An 18878-nucleotide genomic window follows, 5' to 3' on the forward strand; every position below is an offset into this window, starting at 1 on the left:
TCGGCTTTAAGTCGGCATGAATTCATAAAGGAATAAATGGGATAGCCAAGTTCTTCATGTGTGGACATCATCAGAAAAGTGACCATCATCTGCAATCTTTACCTGTCTTACACTGCCCCTTTTGTACATTTGTCTTACCACGCTGGTTGCGAATTGTTTGGGTATCTAGTGGTCCTCAAGTTGAAAATCTTTTCTATGCAAATAAAGTTAGACTACCTGGAAGTCATTAGAGCACACAAAGGGAAGCTGTGATGAGACAGTAATCACTAGTCAATCTCCTTGGTTCACTGTCTTATGTTGCAAATGCAGAAAGGAACATCATATAGATTCATGCTGAGCACAAACCTTCTTTGGAAATGAGAGAAAATTCAAGTAGATATGGTAATTTATTCTGGTTAGCAAAGGTAATGCAATGGAATACTTACCAGTCCATCTAGTTGTGTGTTAGATTTTGTTGGAGACTTTTTTTTTTTTTAAACGTTTTTATTTGCATTTTATTATAACTTAACAGTACAATCATGTAATCAGCAGTACGCATCTCCATTTCCTCCACCCACCACCCTCCCCACAGTACCTTCATTAAAAATTTCCTTCCGATCCTGCCCAATGTCCAAAGTGCCGTATTGCGGTTGTCTATAAGTTTGGGACATCTGAGTCCCTGGGGTGTATTCATACAGTTGTTTAATTGGCTTCTTTTCAAGTACCCCTCATAGCCCCCCATCCAAACCATGATAGTGTCTCCATTTCCCCCAGACCTTGCGGAACTTCTTCGGGCATCCCCTTGCTTTGTAATGACCCTCTCAGCAGCCATATACAGATCTAGACCTTTCCTCCATTCATCCAGCCTTGGCGGTTGTGATGCCCCCCAATACTTGGCTATGTCTCTTTTGGCCACCACCAGCGCCAATACCAGAAAGGTCAGTAAGGGGCGCGTTAGGTCCACATCATTGGTCATACCCAGCAGGGCCAACCTAGGCTCCGGTTGGAGGTGGATCTCCAGCACTTCACTCAACTCCTCAAAGACTTTACCCCAGTAATCCTGTATCTTGCTGCATGACCATACGGTGTGGTAGAAGTCCCCCTCTATGTCTCTGCATCTAAGGCACGTTGTATTCTCCGTCTTCCCCATTTTATGGAGCTGTACCCTGTCATAGTAGGTTCTGTGGAGCACATTAAATTGGATGAGGCGCAGTCGGGATTTAATTGCCACCTCTCTGGGATGCATCAGTACAATATCCCAGTCGATATCCTCCATGCCTCCCACCTCGGTCTCCCACGTCTTTCTAAGCTTAGCCAGATCGCCCAATATGTTATTTGTCAAAGTTTTATACGTAAGTGAGACCGCCTTTTCCGGAATGCGCTCCTGTAGGAGGCGTCACTCTAGAGGTGCGTACTCCGGCAGTTCGTTCGCTGGATATCTTGGGCCCGCCAAGCATGTCGTAGCTGTGTGTATTTGAAGAACTGCGTACGGTGCAGTCCAAAATCCGAGCTTAGAGCCGCAAATGGTTTTAGCGCCCCCCCTGGCCACTATGTCCCCCAAAGTGGAGATACCTAGGTCATCCCATCTCTGGAAGCCCTTTAATTTGTTTAATTCTTTTAGCCATGGACAAGGCCATATCGGTGTCTGTCTTGTGGGTTTCATTCCCCACCCCGTGCGTTTCATAGCCTTATTCCAGAGTTGCAAAGTGATTCCTGTAGCCGGGAGTATCTTCTCCCGTCTGGCGCCCCCATATAGAAAATACATCAACGGCCTGTGGGACATCCTATGCCTTTCAAGGGCATACATGGGATAATCTGCCTGCGCGTGTATCCAATCATTGATCGGAACTAAGTGTTCCGCCCAGTAGTATGCTTCTAGATTCTGGAGTGAAATCCCTCCGCTGTACTGATGTCTCTGGAGGGTGTTCAGCGACACTCTGGGTTAGATTTTGTTGGAGACTTAACAATATTCTTGAACTATTCGACAGATGCATATTATGGTCAGTGTCTGGAGTCTTCTACTACACATGCTACCAAAAAAATACCCTTGTTTTTGCATTACTTAAATTCACTGCAGTTTGTCTGAGTGTTGTGTGTTCTTGGGGCGGGCATTTTTAATTCATAACATGTACCTGAGTAAATAGCATTGATGTCACTGTTTTCATCCTCTTCAATTCAGATACTCTCATCCAACTTCAGAAGTCACTTTTGCTCCAGACTATATCACTCGACCATTCCTGTCCATTGAGCCCATCTCTTAGGGTACTGCCATTAATATGCTGCTGAGCTAAAGCCTTGGTGAAAGTACTCCAAGCAATCATGGATATTTGCCACAAAGGTAGTTTTAGTGTAACAACCAGCTTCTTCGCAACCTTGCAGCTGAATAATCATTCATAGTTATTTATATGAACTGATGGGCATTTAAATTGATTGCAGGCAATTCTGGTAGGAGAGGCAAAGACACAACATTAGTGCCGGATGCATGGATCCAAGTTGTCATTGTATGCACTTATAAAAGCATTTGTGATCTAAGTGATAAAGTGCTTACAACAATGTTAGAAATTGGGTTTCTGGTTGGGAGAGGATGCACCCTGTCCAAGCAGGAACCACAATCCTAGTCAGAGTAAGTCAGGGCCACCCTAAATTAACCTGTGTTCAACCCTCTGGTAGCTTGGCACAGAGAAGTCAGACTTAACTTAAGAGGCAATGTGTAAAATACATGTGCAACACTTCGGTAAAACAGTGAAAAAACCGCACAAAAATATATCACACCTGGTCAGAAAAATAGGGATTACTCTAACAAACAAAACATGACCAAAATTACAAATATCCGATAAGTAGAATCGGAGTTATGAATTAAATAAAATATCTTCAATTATAGTGCTTAAAAGCCTAAAGCACCAACTGGGGTTATCTGGTTGTGCTAGACTGGGTCAAATCCCAAAATTCAGGCCGACTGTGACAGATCGCACATTGGATACAGGGCCCAGGGTTGGCCTGCTGAAACGATACTTTAGTTTGTGGTTGCATCGAAGTCGAAGACAAGATGCAAGGAGCAAAGAAGGTGATGCATCACTGTCAGTCCTTAGGATGTAGGTGATACATCAGCTCTGAGCCTCGTGAAGCCAGAGATACATTGGTAATGGAGGTGTTGCACACTGCCGTCAGCAATCTCCATCTTTGCAGTAATAGCGATGCGTAGGCATCGATGAAGATACACCAGTTCCAAGCGGATGTATGACGTTATAACGCATACTTTTACTCCGCAGACCATTACAACGCGACTTTTACTCCGCATACCGTTACAACGCATAGCGCCTTGGGGCGCTGGATAGTGGTAAGTATAATTTACTATTCTAACTCCAGTCCCCGTGGACCCTAGGGAAGGTGTTGGATAGTAAATTATACTTATCCCCTATCCTAGAGCGCCCCCCAGCGCAATGCGTTGTAATGGTATGCGGAGTAATGGTCGCGTTGTAATGGGTCTGCGGAGTAAAAGATCCGTTGTAACGGGTGTAACGTTCCAAGCAGCACACGGGTGGCAATGCATGGATTTCTGCTGAAGCAGCACTTTATACCCACTTTCAAGGGTCCAGGACTGGATTAGCACAACTTGGCAGGGCAAGGCTCACAGATAGCAGAGTCCAGGTGCTGTAGCAGAATAATTGGAAGTCTTAATGTCCCTGAGACCACAGATCAGGAGGCAAGCAGACAAGTCCTTGGAGTCACTCTGGGTTCAAGTGATGCAGGTCTAGTCCTTCTTACCCAAACAAGAAGAGAAGCATGCGGGTCAGCACAGCAGAAATGCAGTTCTTCTAGAGCAGCAGTCCAGCAGAGTGGTAGTCCTTCAGCCGCACAGCAGTCTTTCTTCCTGGCAGAGCATCCACAGGTCCAGAAGTGTACTGAGATGGTAGGGTCAGAAGTCCAGTTCCCATAACCAGTGGTGCCTCTGAAGTGAAGTAGACTTTAAAGAGGGGATTTGAAGTGTACATAGATCCCCCCTTCCTACCCTGGCTCACTACAGGGGTTAGGCAGTCCTTTGTGAGGGGGCAGGACACAACCTATTTAGGTGTTAGTCTGAGACTGTGCCCAGCCCCTTCCTCCCATTCTGCACAGAATGGTCCATTAGGATATGGATGGTCCATCAGTCACATCTAAGCTACCTTTGTGTGTGGCTGTCTGAAGTGAATGGACAAGGCCCAGCTGTCACCCAACTCAGATGAGTATTGGAGACAGGCAGCAGGCACACAGGGCTAAGAGCAGAAAATGCCATCTTTCTAAAAGTAACAATAGACACAACAGGAAAAACTCGTCAACCCAGTTGAGACCTGGGTATTGTAATAGCATACAACAATGTCTCAACAGGTAATATTATAATGAAAAATTATATACAGTAAATTTAATTACAAGTGAACAACGGGAAACAAGAGAAACACCAAGGTTGACTATCGCAGTCTGTATTCCATAATGGGTACTGGAATAAGTTTCAGACAGCAATATCAACTTTACATGTGAGTAAGTGTAATCAGCAAAAAAGTGCACACATATTGCTTGTGAAAAGGTGAACAGCGCATGTGAGGCACATGACATGGGAAAACCAAACAGTGAGAAGACGTGACATAAAACGTTACAGATCATGAGAGAACTGGGGAGAATAATTTACAGAAGCATGTTATATGCCAATGGCCGTAATGACAGTGAGTTTTTGTCATCAACGTTCCAGCCTGTGTGATTTCAGGTCATATTCAGGACAAGGATCACACAAATCATCTACAATTGCTATGCGTAGTCTGTAAGCACGGGTGTGTGGCACCCCTCAGTACAGCCCTCTGTGTATGGTACAGACACCACACACTGCCCGCCCTGCAGCATGGCTGACCTTCGGGAGTAGCTGTAAAGGCTGGCCCTCCTATGCTAGAGTGTGTGCAGCATGCTCAGTGAGCAAGAGTCTGCTCTGCAGGCGAGTGCCTGAGACGGAGCAGAGACGGAGGGCCAGGTATGGCCTGGGATGTAATGATCATGTGAGCTAATTGGTGCTGGTACGTCTGCTCTTGTTTAATATGTCACATAGGTGAAGTTTAGCTTTTTCACATTTAACCTTTAATTTGATGATGAGATATTCCACCCGCTCGTGAAACTCGAGTTTTACGGTAACTCCGTGGGATTCTGCAAAGTGATACTCCGTGAGCTCTGCTCAGGCCTATGTGAGACATGTTTTAAAGGGCTACTCAATGTACAGTCTTTAATAAAAGAAAGCTTGAACTCTTTTGGTTCTCACTGTATGCCGGAGGCCTGTGACATGAGCGTTGGAGGGATACGTTGAAGGCAGGCTTAGAATGTTGAGTTCTGACTTACACCCAGCAGAATAAAGACATGTAAAACTACCCCCCTTGTGTGGCTAGCCATGGGTGAGTGCCTAGGCTGGCAGGACGCTACAACTGGGAAAGAAGTAGGGCATCCGAAGCCCATACATCAAAAGCACTCTTCCAGAGAGTTTTCCATGGTACAGCAAACTGCTTGTGTGTGCCACATGTGCTGCAGTCGGACTGTTTGATCGACGTTGGCACAAGTGGAGTCTCAGCACAAAGGCAACCTGCATAAAGTGCTTGAAGATAAAGAAAGCGACAGTGAAGGTCTACATTTCTGAGACCAGGAACTGAATTAAATGGCTGAAAATAAAAGGTACTGCGTCATTACGGGAATTAGTGCCATATGCTATAAAAAGCAGTAAAGCTAAAAGCGGATTTAACCTGGTTCCAAAAGCAGCGCACAATACTTTGGTACAAATCAAATTGAAATTCATGTGCTATGATGCAGAGATCAACCAGATGGCTGTAAAGAAAATTTTAAGCACAAAGCTGGCTGAAAATCATAACCTTATCTGCTTTCATGAACTAGTAGAATGCAAGTTTTATCTACTTTCCAAAACCATTAATGACTTGTCATGCCACAGGAGCCCAGAACAACCCCCAGACAGCCATCAAGTAAATAGCTCCAATGGAGAGCAAGGGCAAGATCCAAGTGGCAAAATTTGGTAAGGCTGACCCCGCAGCCAGCACGTCACAAGGTACTATAGAAGCTCTGCTTAATCAAGTTCCACAGAACTGTTCACCAATGTATATATGGCTGCTGCCTTCTTAGATCAGGGAACTGCATTTGATACTGCCGAAAAAAATCACAATATAGGCAATAGATGGACTGCATGATTAGAGACTTTTGAAGATTTCATAGATGCAATAGATGAAAAACATGAAAAAAGATCATAAATTATCTGAGGAGCATGGCTAGTGAAGGAGTGAAAGAAGCCATGATAAAGATACCACAAGAAGGTGAAGTAACATACAAACAAATCAAAACAGCCTTGAATGTCAAATTTAATCCAGTGCCACATTTGGATTATGAAAGATACATGTTCAGTCAAGAATACCACAGGTGAGATTATCGATGAATGTATTGAGAGACTTGATGTTCTAGTTAAGCATTGTAGATTTAATTAGTTTAATAATGAGGAAGCTACTCGCCTCAGAGTAACATACAGATGTCTGTTGGATTCCTTTCAACAACAAAGGCTGAAGGAAACTCTGAGCGTAGAACAAGTTCTCAAGGGGAATGACACCTGGGACGCCTTTGGGTAGCCATGCGCTATACAAATATCCATAACATAACATAGCATGGAGGCTAGAGGCATCCAACCTGTGTCAGTCATGAGCATGAAAAGTAAACCAAGTCGAGTCTACAACAACAAGTAATCAATGTTGCCCATGAGGGACATAGAAGAATAGTTGCCACCTAGAGAGCTCTCTGTGACCGAGTCTAGTTTCCATATCTTAGCAAAAGGGTTGAAAAAGAATGAAAGACTTGTCACATATGCAACTGTCTTTCATCTCAAGTCATTCATCACCCTTTGAACATGTCTGACTTGCCACATAATTCTTGGGAAAGACTTTCTATGGATTTTGTTTGTCCTCTTGAGAATGGACATCATCTTCTAGTCATTGTTGATGAATACTCCCATTTCCCAGGGGTAGAAGACCTTTCATCCACTACACTTGTAAAGATCATTCAAAAACTAGATTGCATCTTTGGGACATAGTGTGCACCTGCAGTATTAAAGACTGACAATGGCCCACCTCAGTGGTGTAAAGAAACTTGAGGGGGCCCCCCTGCAAACTACATAGAGGGCCCCCCCCCCCAGTCTCCGTGCCATTCTAGAGCTCTCAGGCCTGCGACCCGCCATACTGCAGGGAATGCGGGGCTATTGTTACGCCACTGTGTGGGAGAGGTGTGGCGCCGCGGCCAGGGCGACTGACGCTGGAATCTGGGGATCACGGTTTGATCCCCGGCTCCGGCGGCAGATTAGCCCAGCACCATGTGACTCTGGGCAATAGCTCGCTTAATCTTCCCGACGGCCCCCAGCGCCTAGAGACCCTTAGGGGTGATTGTGCGCTTTACAAATGTGGACTTTACTGTCACCAATACAGCTGTTGTAAGTAACACTGGATGGTGGAGTTAAAGGTTGGGCTTAGTCTGCCAGCAGGCTATCATAGGTGGTGGTCCATTCATTACAGGGTCCCTGCCATCAGTAGGCTGGGGAACTTTGCCCAATTTTAGGTGGGTTTCCTGATGCAGACTCCTGTCATGATATACATCGGGCCCCCTCATCCTTCAGTTTTGACAAAAGTGCATCCACTGCTCCTTCTCATTTCCGTTTTAAAACATTAGACAATGCGACGATGCAGTATTTCAAAAGCAGATGTAACTACAAAGAGCACATTTTGATAATACATTTTTATTAGTAGACAATAGCAATCTTAAGATGCATTGCATAGCTTCATGCACACGTTGACCCCAATTCCATCACAGTCTCTCTCTCTCTGTCAGTCAGTATCTCTCTTTTAGTCAGCCAGTCTCTCTCTCTCTCTCAGTCAGCCAGTCTCTCTCTCTCAGTCAGCCAGTCTCTGTCTCTCAGTCAGTCTCTCTCTCAGTCAATCAGTCTCTCTCTCTCAGTCAATCAGTCTCTCTCTCTCAGTCAATCAGTCTATCTCGCAGCCAGTCTCTCTCTCAGTCAGTCTCTCTCAGTCAGTCTCTCTCAGTCAGTCTCTCTCAATCAGTCTATCTCGCAGTCAATCAGTCTATCTCTCTCAGTCAGTCAGTCTCTGCCTCTCTCTCTGTCTCTCTCTGTCAGTCAGTATCTCTCTACCTCAGTCAGTCAGTCTCTGTCAGTCAGTCAGTCTCTCTCTCTGTCAGTCAATCTCACTCTCAATCAGTCTCTCTCACTCTCTCAGTCAGCCAGTCTCTCTCTCTCTCTCAATTTCTCAGCCAGTCAGTCTCTCGGTCAGTCAGTATTCAGTCTCTGAGTCAGTCAGCCAGTCTCTACTCTCCACTCTCTCTCTCTCTCAACTCTGTCCACTCTGTCTCCACTGTCTCTCTCCACTGTCTCTCCACTCTCCCTCCACTATCTCCTTCCACTCTCTCTCTACTCTCTCTCTCTACTCTCTCTCTCTCTACTCTCTTTCTCTACTCTCTCTTCTCTCTCCACTGTCTCTCTCCACTCTCTCTCCACTGTCTCACTCTCTCTCCACTCTCTCTCCACCCTTTCTCCACTCGCTCTCTCTCCACTCTCTCTCTCTCCACTCTCTCTACTGTCTCACTCTCTCTCCACTCTCTCTCCACCCTTTCTCCACTCGCTCTCTCTCCACTCTCTCTCTCTCCACTCTCTCTACTGTCTCACTCTCTCTCCACTCTCGCTACTCTCTCTCCACTTTCACTCTTCTCTCTCTCCACTGTCTCCACTGTCTCCCTCCACTGTCTCCCTCCACTCTCTCCACTCTCTCACTCCACTCTCTCTCTCCTCTCTCTCTCCTCTCTCTCTCCTCACTCTCTCTCTCTTCTCTCTCTCCTCACTCTCTCTCTTCTTTCTCTCCACTCTCTCTCTCCACTCTCCACTCTCTCTCTCTCCACTCTCTCTCTCTCCACTCTCTCCCTCTCCTCTCTTTCCCTCTCCACTCTCTCCCTCTCCACTCTCTCTCTTCTCTCTCTCCTCTCTCTCTCTCTCTTTCTTCTCTCTCCACTCTCTCCACTCTCTCCCTCCACTGTCTCTCTCTCTCCACTCTCTCTACTCTCCACTCTCTTCTCTCTCTCCTCTTCCTCTCCTCACTCTCTTCTCTCTCCACTCTCTCTCTCTCCACTCTCTCTCTCTCTCTTCATTCTCTCTCTTGTCACTCTCTCCCTCTCCACTCTCTCCCTCCACTCTCTCTCTCCACTCTCTCTCCTCTCTCTCTCTCCATTCTCTCTCCACGCTCTCCACTCTCTCTCCCTCCACTCTCTCACTCTCCACTGTCTCTCTCTCCACTCTCTTCTCTCTCCACTCTCTTCTCTCTCCACTCTCTTCTCTCTCCACTCTCTTCTCTCTCTCTCTCTCTCCACTCTCTCTCTCTCCACCCTCTCCACTCTCTCTTTCCACGCTCTCCACTCTCTCTCTCCACCTTCTCTCTCTCTCTCTCCAGTCTCACTCTCTCTCCACTCTCTCTACTCTCTCTCCACTCTCTCTCTCTCCACTCTCTCTCTCTCCACCCTCTCCACTCTCTCTGTCCACGCTCTCCACTCTCTCTCTCCACCTTCTCTCTCTCTCTCTCTCCAGTCTCACTCTCTCTCCACTCTCTCTACTCTCTCTCTACTGTCTCCCTCCACTGTCTCCCTCCACTGTCTCTCCACTGTCTCTCCACACACTCTCTCTCCACTCTCTCTCTCTCCACTCTCTCTCTCTCCACACTCTCTCTCTCTCTCCACTCTCCCGTTCTCGCCCCCTCCCCCTTCTGATACCAGACAGTCCAAATTACCAATACCAACCCGCCACCGCCATCCACACTCCGACGGTCCTCGAACCCCCCGCCCCCGAACAACTCCTCCTGCCTACTAGGCTCACTCGGACCGTCGGATGGGATGCAGACTCACTCACCTGACCTGGGACTGTCCTGCAGCTCAGAGTTAGGCGCCAGCGCCCGCGCATTTCTAATTTCTAATTACGTGTGCGCTCAATGCGCATGTCCTGACAAATGTGATCAGGGCATTCCCCCCGCCCCCCACCCTGTACAATGTGCATATGCGGGGCAACTCCTGCAAGTAAACAACCCACCCTGTCCCGGTGTCATTTAATAAAAAGAATGCCTCGGGGGCCCCGGCCGGGACCCGCACACCATTTCTGAAGGGGGCCCCGGCCAGGGTCCGCACAGCATTTATAAGAGCCTCAGGGGCCCCCCGCACCATTTCTGAAGACGAGCCTCAGGGGCCCCGACTGGGGCCCGTGCAAAAATGTATTAAGTGGAGGATCAGTGCTTAGCTAAGCTTCAAAACGATGGTACACCGAGCGTGCGTCGTGCCGTGCGCACAGCGCACCATTAAAATCATGCATGTGTAAGTCAAATGAGTGGCCCGGCCCGGGGCCCCCTGGAGCGCGTGGCCCCCCCGCAACGCAGGGGCTGCGGGGGCCTGTGTTACACCCCTGGCCCACCTTTCATTAGTCGAGAATTTAAAGGCTTTCTAAATCACCTCAATATAAATCATCAAAAAAGCACTCCTCTCTGGCCCCAGGAAAACGGCCTATGAGTACTCTAAAGAAAGAGACTAGGTCTAGACAGACTGTTGATGACTTTGTATCTTCTAATAATTCCACCTCACGTGTGTAGATCACGGGCACTTCGACTGCCAGTTCCCGGTTTCCAGTGACCCGATCAGAAAGTGTGATTTAGGCACCACAACGCTTAATTGAAGAATTGTAATTGCTTGTGTATCTATGTATTTACTCATGCATTTATTCCTATATTTATTTATGGATTTAGTTATCTGTTTTTAAAAATGTGTGACTTTTTAATTTAACAAAGCGGGAGATGTAGTATATTGTAATGAGAAAATGCTGGAACTCTTTTGATTCCCATTGTTTACTGTAGGCCTGTGACAAAAGCGTTTGAAGGATGAATTAAAGGAAGGCTTAGGGTTCTGACTTAAACACAGCTGAATAAAGACATGCAAAACGTCTCTCCTTGTGTGGTGTACTTATTGGCGAGGGCCTAGGCTGGAGAATGCTACAGTTAAGTGGGTGGCACAATCAGTACTGCAGGCCCACTAATAGAATTTAATTTACAGGCCCTGGGCACAAATAGTGCACTTTACAAGGAACTTATAAGTAAATTAAATATGTCAGTTGTGGATGAGTCAATCAAACCATGTTCAGGGGGAGAGCACATGCACGTTAGCACTGGTTAACAGTGGCAAAGTACACAGAGTCCTAAAAGCAACAACAACAGATCAGCAAAATTTAAGGCAAATAGGGAAAATGTTTGGCGGCGGACCACCGTAAGGCTCAAAGGTCTAACACTGGGTATTGCACAGCTTGTAATTATAATGTGTTAATCACCACAGCTGAGATAATTAACCTGGGGCTGGCACCTGCTGGTACCCCTGGGGTGAGGTCTCGGTGGGAGGAGCATCCTTTTAAATACTTGGACTAATTGAGAACTGCTGAAGCAGAAGAGGTGGTGAGGCGCTTTGAAGACCAGACATTCAATGAGATTCTCAGGTCTGGGATGGAAATTATCAATTGCATGGACCATTCGCACCATTATCCTCAGCCACTGGTAGAGCCACTACTGTGAAGTGGTGATGATAAGAAACCATGTTCCCGGGACTATTGGAATTATACAGTAAGTTAGGACCTAATTTTGCGGCAGAGTTTACTAAATAATGTTGCAAGAAAATGCAAATTCTGCAGCATAATGGGGCACATTTTGTGATAGTATTAGTTTTTTTTACAACACTGTTTGGACAAAGGTTTTACTTTAATACCGAAATTACAGCAATATGGAACTGAAAGGTGAACAGTCAACCTTTGTGAAGTGCCTACATCTTAGCGCTGGTGTGCCCGGTGCGACAATCATTTTTGATGCCCCCACACCCCATGACTGCCACCTCGGATTCTCTCACAGCCACCGGGCAGAAGTGCCCCATATCTCTCCAGTCATAAGTTATTGCTAAACACAGTGCCCCTGAGGTCATCGCCGCATCCACAAGTCAGCGCCCAGTGCGGCCGAACCGGTCGTACTGCCCTAAAGCAGGCCCTGAGTACATCCTTACTGTGTGCTCAAATAGTGAATTAAGTATGTATTGCTGTAGATTGTACTATGTACCAGTTGGTGATGCACATGACACTGTGATACATTGCCTATAAAGGGTGTGCTCTATACAGTTTTGTAATGCATACATGCAGTGCTGCCTACTGAGAGAACTTTACTACATTTCTTTTTTGCCAGACTGCCATGGAGCAAAGCCATATACTCGCCCTCTAGGCACCAAGAAAGTGACTTTGTCTCTGGTAGAACACCATGGCTGAGGTGAATCTGTTTCATCATCCACAGTGTGGCAGAAACACCTGTACGCTGTATTTATACTTTGAATTAAACATGTTTTACCATTGTGACTTTTTAGCCTTCTACTTCGGAGACGGTGGGCAACCTTAGGGGCTGATTCACAAAGGTAAGCTTACACTTTTATGTAACTACCACTTTTCAATATTCACAAACCACATGCAGTTTTATAACTTCACCTCCACATATTGACTTCGCACTCAGAGACTTCGCAATCGAGAGTGCAAAACTCCACATTTTAAGTATTGGGAGTGCAGAGTCGTAAAACTCTGCACGTAGTTTGTGAATACTGAAAAGTAGTAAACTACACAAAAGTGTCCCCTTTGTGTTCTGTTCCTTATTTGGGACACACCTTGTGGAGGGATTGGGAAAGTTATTGTTTTGTTTCAGCAAGTGATATTGGTGCATGGAGCTTGAAAGATGGGCGTGGACAATGTGCATCGTCTTTGCTCATGAGTGATTCGGTGTAGAGTGCACGAGACATTGCAATGGTCACTGGCATGGATGTCATTTAGGGGTTGCCAGGAGTCACAGCTGCCCCTTGCACCGGTCCCAGGATGCTTTTTTCCGGTCCAGGGAAGACCTGGCTTGGCAGTTCGGGCTGGACTGTTCCCATGAGGCACAGGGTCAAGACTGATTTGCATATGGCTGGGTCCAAATTCGGGTGGCAAAGTGACCTAAAGAACGGGAGTGGATTCAACCCAGATCTGTGAATGGGGATGAGAGTCTGAAAAGTTTAAGCGCTCCATCCATCATCTCCTTGTTTTTGCTTACTGCCTTTGGGACACCAGGGCTACGAGTTGAAAAAATCAGTGCCAGGAAAACACTGGTGACTCATACTTAAAGTTAGGGCTTCACTCTCTTTGTTTTGTCTCAATTATTTTGTTACACTAATAGTGAATAATGTTTGATTGTTCACTATTAATGTAATAAAGAATGGAGTACCATTAGCGGAATATGACCCGCCACTGTAAAAAAAAAAAACTTTTAAATGTATGCTGTGTGCGTGCTTGCGGGTGAGTGTGTGTTTACATGAGAGAGTGCGTGTTTAAGTGTGACTCTGTCAGCATGTGTGTTTGAGTGAAACTGAATGTCAAAGGGCATGAGATGTTACTTATGCTACCCCTGGCATTTTGGTCAATTAACGTTCTTGGTCCCTGGTTCAGATTTCCACGAAATAAAAATAACCACATTATCCAACGTCCCTGAAAAAGAGCGAGAATCACCCCCATTTTACTGAACTTAATTGAGTCCCCCAACATCTCTAGCAATTTCAACAATATTATTCACCTCCATAGGGCAGCACTGAAAGATTCCCCTAATTACCATGATCATTATATTTTTTAACTAATAAAGCAACCCCTTTAAAATACCTTATGATGGCTCAGGTGTGTACAGACATAAGGTGTTTTATCGGATGGCTATGCAGATCCCTTCACCGCAAAATAGATAAAAGTACAAAAAAGGCTGTTCAGGCATTGATGAGGGCGGGGATGAGGTCCGGTGGTGGGGTAAATTTGGTTAAATGTGGGGAACTTTTCAAGAGCTTCTAGTAACCAGGAGGTTACCCTGCAGTGACGTGAAATTTGAAGAGAAAGGACTTGAGCTCTCTTCTGAGGCTGAGAAGGTGTGGTGTCATCTGGATTGTATTGACACCTGGATTGAGTTCCACACCCTTGGTGCATTGTTGGAGAATGCCTCTTATATGTCTCTCTTTTTAAAAACTTGAAATCATGCCTAGCAGCCCACTTTGTGAACTTCAGTCATAATGTGAGTCAAATCCGATTTCAAATATTAGAGGTGGTCAAGAAAATTAAATTGAAGGACCCTAAAAAATTCTTGTTACAACGAGAAAAATGGAAAAACAGTGTGAAGGTGTCCCAACAGGAAAGCGGGACTGAAACTGAAGAGTGTGAAAACAAGAATAGTAAAGGGAAATGGGAGCTTACGCCGCAAGTTAAAAATAAAAACTGGATGTTGAAGGAACAAATAAAAAGGTGAAGTGAAAGGGGAAAAAGAAAAACGCGAGGGCAATCAGTACAAAGAGGGGTGTAAAAAGGATGACAAAAAGTAAACTGGGAAGCAAAACAAGGTGCAATAAGAATAGCAAAAATGAAAAATAGATGAGTGTGCGCAAAGAACACATGAGAAACAACACGCTGGGTGTGGGAGAATACAAGTGGTGAAAAGGAACAAAGAGAGTAAAAGAATAGACAAACATGAGATAGACTAAAGGGTAAGAAAGAAAATACGTGAAAGCCGGAGAGAGAACAAGCAAGGAACTGAGTGGGACTATACAGAATAGTCAAAGGAAGCTGCTATATTCCAGTCTCTTATTGAGGCCCGCCGGATGAATGGAACTCAGCTTGTGCATCCAATAAAAAAAAAAATGGCAGGCCACAGGGGTATAATGCTGCACATAAAAGATGAAGGTAGAGAAGCATAATTTGGCGTACTAAAGATTACATTTAAATGCCTTAACAAATATGTGGGAGAGCTCTTGTTTGACCCTGTAACCTGTGCAAAATCTCAGCTCCATTATGTGCTCAGTTACCCAATCTGACCATTCCTAAACTAGTATCATTAGAGGTGACCGATGCATAGTACACAGATTGAAAAGTAATTGAAAATTGATGGTGCAATGAAACGATCCAAATGAAGGAATGAAGTGAACTTTTTTGGTAGAAGTGAAGTACCAGATACTCATCGCTTGATCACTGAAATGTTTCAGGGGTTGACATCTATTTCATTTTTTTTTAACAGATACCAGATACTAAATGAAGCGGAAAGAAGTCAATTTGAATTTTCATTTACAGCCCCCCCCTTGATGTTAACATCAAAGAGACAATAAAAAGTGAGAAATAAAAAAACGCATACAACACATCCAATCGTCAGCAGAGTACCAAAAATGTGCTGTTCCAGCGCCTGGAGATAAAAGATAGGTCAGCGGGAGCATGCTGACATTCGCTTCAGTGTCTGTGTGTGAGTGTTGTTTCACAGAAGCAGGCGTGAGATGTTCGTTTTTAGAAAGATGAATGATGTACACAGTGGGTACGTTCATATGAACACTTTGTCACGTGAGGTTCAATGTTTCATTGAAGAACAGTCCTTACAGTTACTTATTACTTTCCATAGTTGTCCTACGGATTTACAGTGCTCCACTCAGGCCAATCCCACGTCCACTGCTGGTAGTCAACTGTGATCTTGTGCCCCGCTTGGTCTGCTGGGTGTGCAATACTTTAGTCTGTAATACCATATTGTGGACCAATGTGTGGTGTTCAGCAGCGGCTGGCATGGACCGGAGGTAGGGGGGCTGGATGGGATGGGTTTGGGAGGACATGTGAGGTAGGAGGAGGACACACGAGGGGGGACGCGGGGATGTGGCTATAAAAAATGGAATACAAAATGTTAAACTTACCTCCTCGCCAATTCCTCGCCCTGTCTCTCCTCTGTAGTCCTCGCTCGCTCGGGCACAGGAAGTACACCCAGGCTCCCGGTCAGCAAATCACAACGCTGCTCTGTGTTTCAATGCTCAGATGCTGACTGGAGGCGTGGGCATGTTATCCATGTCAGCTGTAATGCACCCTGCATGGAGAACATGCGAATAGTCACATCAGGGCCACAAGAACGCCCTACAATGCCCAAACCCGCAAATAACACACAGACACAAGTGTTAAGTTTGGGAAAGATTTGCTGCAGGTTTATTACATACAACATATGTAATGATGGTGGGTTATCTTTCGGGCGATCAAAGGGCAGGCCACATTCTCGCCACCTGCCCACCTCTTGAGCCAATCAGCACAGTGGCGAACCACCCAACTGCTGCACACTTATTATAATAATACTACTCACGCCCTTGCGGGGCGTGTCTAGGCAAACCCCCGGTTGCACAGGCCCACAACCGCCCGAAGGACTACTGGGGCGCCGACACGAGTTCCTGCACCTCCCATGAGGTTACAGGTTAGGCTCTGGCACCCCTATGTGCCCCGCTGAAGTACAGTGTTGCACCTCTCTTCTTCCAGATCGCCCTGTAACTCCGCCTGCAACGAAAAAGGAACACATTAGCTCCCACAGGAGTCCCCCCTCAAACAGACACTCTGGGTTCGAGGAAGGGTGGGAAAAAAGTGTCCCGAGCTGCAGCGCGACGTCCGGAGCGGCAAAGAGGCCTCAGCAATGTTGCAAGGGAGCTAAGTACCCCTTAAGGCTCCTCCTAGCCGCCCCGGACATGCGTCAGTGACCCGCCTCCTTCCCACCGGGCAAGGCCTGCCCTGGTGAAGAGTGGCTGGCCACATGAGTGGGCGGGGGCAGCCCTCTGCGACTAGGGGTCCGCCCTCTTTATGGCCACTGTGTGGCCTCGGGCAAGCGCATAGTCACATCAGGGCCACAAGAAGCCCCCGCACTACAATGCCCAAACCCGCAAATAACACACAGACACAAGTGTTAAGTTTGGGAAAAATTTGCTGCAGGTTTATTACATACAACATATGTAATGATGGTGGGTTATCTTACGGGCGATCAAAGGGCAGGCCGCATTCTCGCCACCTGCCCGCCTGTTGAGCCAATCAGCACAGTGGCGCACCACCCAACTGCTGCACACTTATTATAATAATACTACTCACGCCCTTGCGGGGCGTGTCTAGGCAAACCCCCGGTTGCACAGGCCCACAACCGCCCGAAGGACTACTGGGGCGCCGACACGAGTTCCTGCACCTCCCATGAGGTTACAGGTTAGGCTCTGGCACCCCTATGTGCCCCGCTGAAGTACAGTGTTGCACCTCTCTTCTTCCAGATCGCCCTGTAACTCCGCCACAGCCCGTGCGGTGGTACCCGCTGCCACACGGGCCCCCCACCACTGCTACTACTTTTTACCTGCAACCTTTGCTCAGAAGTGCTTCTTTAAGATCGAGGAGGAACAGGTCTAAGCCCACAGGCGTGAGATGAACACCATCCGCCTCAAAGTAACCCCTGACCTTGTCCTGAATCATTTCGTGTTTGATGAAACCCAGGCCCCTACGTTGGGTGAATCTTTTCATGGCACTGTTTACCCTTTTCCTGGACCTCTTAATTGCCTCACTAGACTTAGCACCCCGCCAAATTCTCCTTGGCACTATTTCGGACCACCAAATCTCACACTCGCGCATGAGCCCGCAGATGACCCCCAGATCCACTTCCATTTTTTGCAGCAAGGTAGATCTCCCCAGATTGGTCAGGTCATTGCCACCCAAGTGAATTACCAAGTGCTGAGGAGGAGGCCCTGCAGTAGCAAGGGCTTCCCGTAACCTGTGCAGCAAGCTGTTCCAACGCATACCAGGAAAACCCAGCCAAACACAGTCCAAGTTCTTGAAGCCCTGGGTCCAGTTCCTGATTGCTGCCCACCGTCCCAACCTGGCGACTGTGGAATGCCCCAAGACCCACACTCTTAACCCTGTCAAGAAAAAGAGGCAATATGTTCAAGACTGTTTATTGAATAAATTGCACACAACAGAAAAAGAGGCATAAAACCTCCAAAATGGAGCACAGCAAACAAATATACAAGAAGATGGATATGCAAGGACACCCTGTTCAAGGGCGAATGTAACGTTTATAGCAGGGGGACACCCAACTCCCTACCATTTGCACCTTGTCTGGCTGCAAGCCAGCTTTGAAAGCTGACGTGGCCGCACCTATCCGGAAGGAATGACTGGAGAACCTTTTTCCCTGCTTCAATAAACCCGCCCGATCCAGGCAAGCTAACATTATTTTATCCATTTGGGATTTGGTCAGGGGGCTGTGATCACGGTGGATAAAAAGGTAACCCAGTACCGCAGGACGATGCGCCAGGTATGATTGTAAGGCGGACACCGGGCAGAAGCGGGGATCACCGAGGGGGGCCAACCGGATGACTGACCCTTTGCCAGCCTGGTCAGTCTTGGACCGTCTGAGCGTGATAGACAGACCTTCCAAGAAGCAAATGTCCGCCACCCCAAGAGCGTCCCCAGACCGGTCTGCCTTGGATCGTGAGACTAACTCACTGCTCCTGAATGCCCCAAAAATGCCAAAATGAAGGCCGCAGAAAAAAGGGAAGCCTCGTAGTGAGAATGCACCATCGACTGTAAGACCCCCAACATGGCCTGCAATGTGGGGAAATCAATGGGGGACCTGTCATCAGGAGTCTTAGGTTCTTCCCAAGCCCAACCTTTCAGAGCTGCCCTGATTGCAAAAGACTTGGCTGGATCACCCACCCCGGTCAACCTAGCTTCATGACTGATGGCTGCCAGGTGACCGCAGACCCAGGAGTGGGATTTGTTCTGTTTCTTGGCCAAGACTACGAAGGCCCGTACTCTATCTTCCAGTGGAAGGGCCACCACACCTAAGTCAGCAATAGCTTTGTGGAATGTGGCCCGGTGGCTAGCATAGCGCCTCCTAGTAGCTGGGGCTAAAGACTTCTCCCCTAACTCTCTCAGCTCCTGCTCCACTCCAAGATGCGCCATAGTCCTGGTG

This window comes from Lissotriton helveticus, chromosome 12, assembly GCF_964261635.1.
Source record: "Lissotriton helveticus chromosome 12, aLisHel1.1, whole genome shotgun sequence".
Taxonomy (NCBI): Eukaryota; Metazoa; Chordata; class Amphibia; order Caudata; family Salamandridae; genus Lissotriton; species Lissotriton helveticus.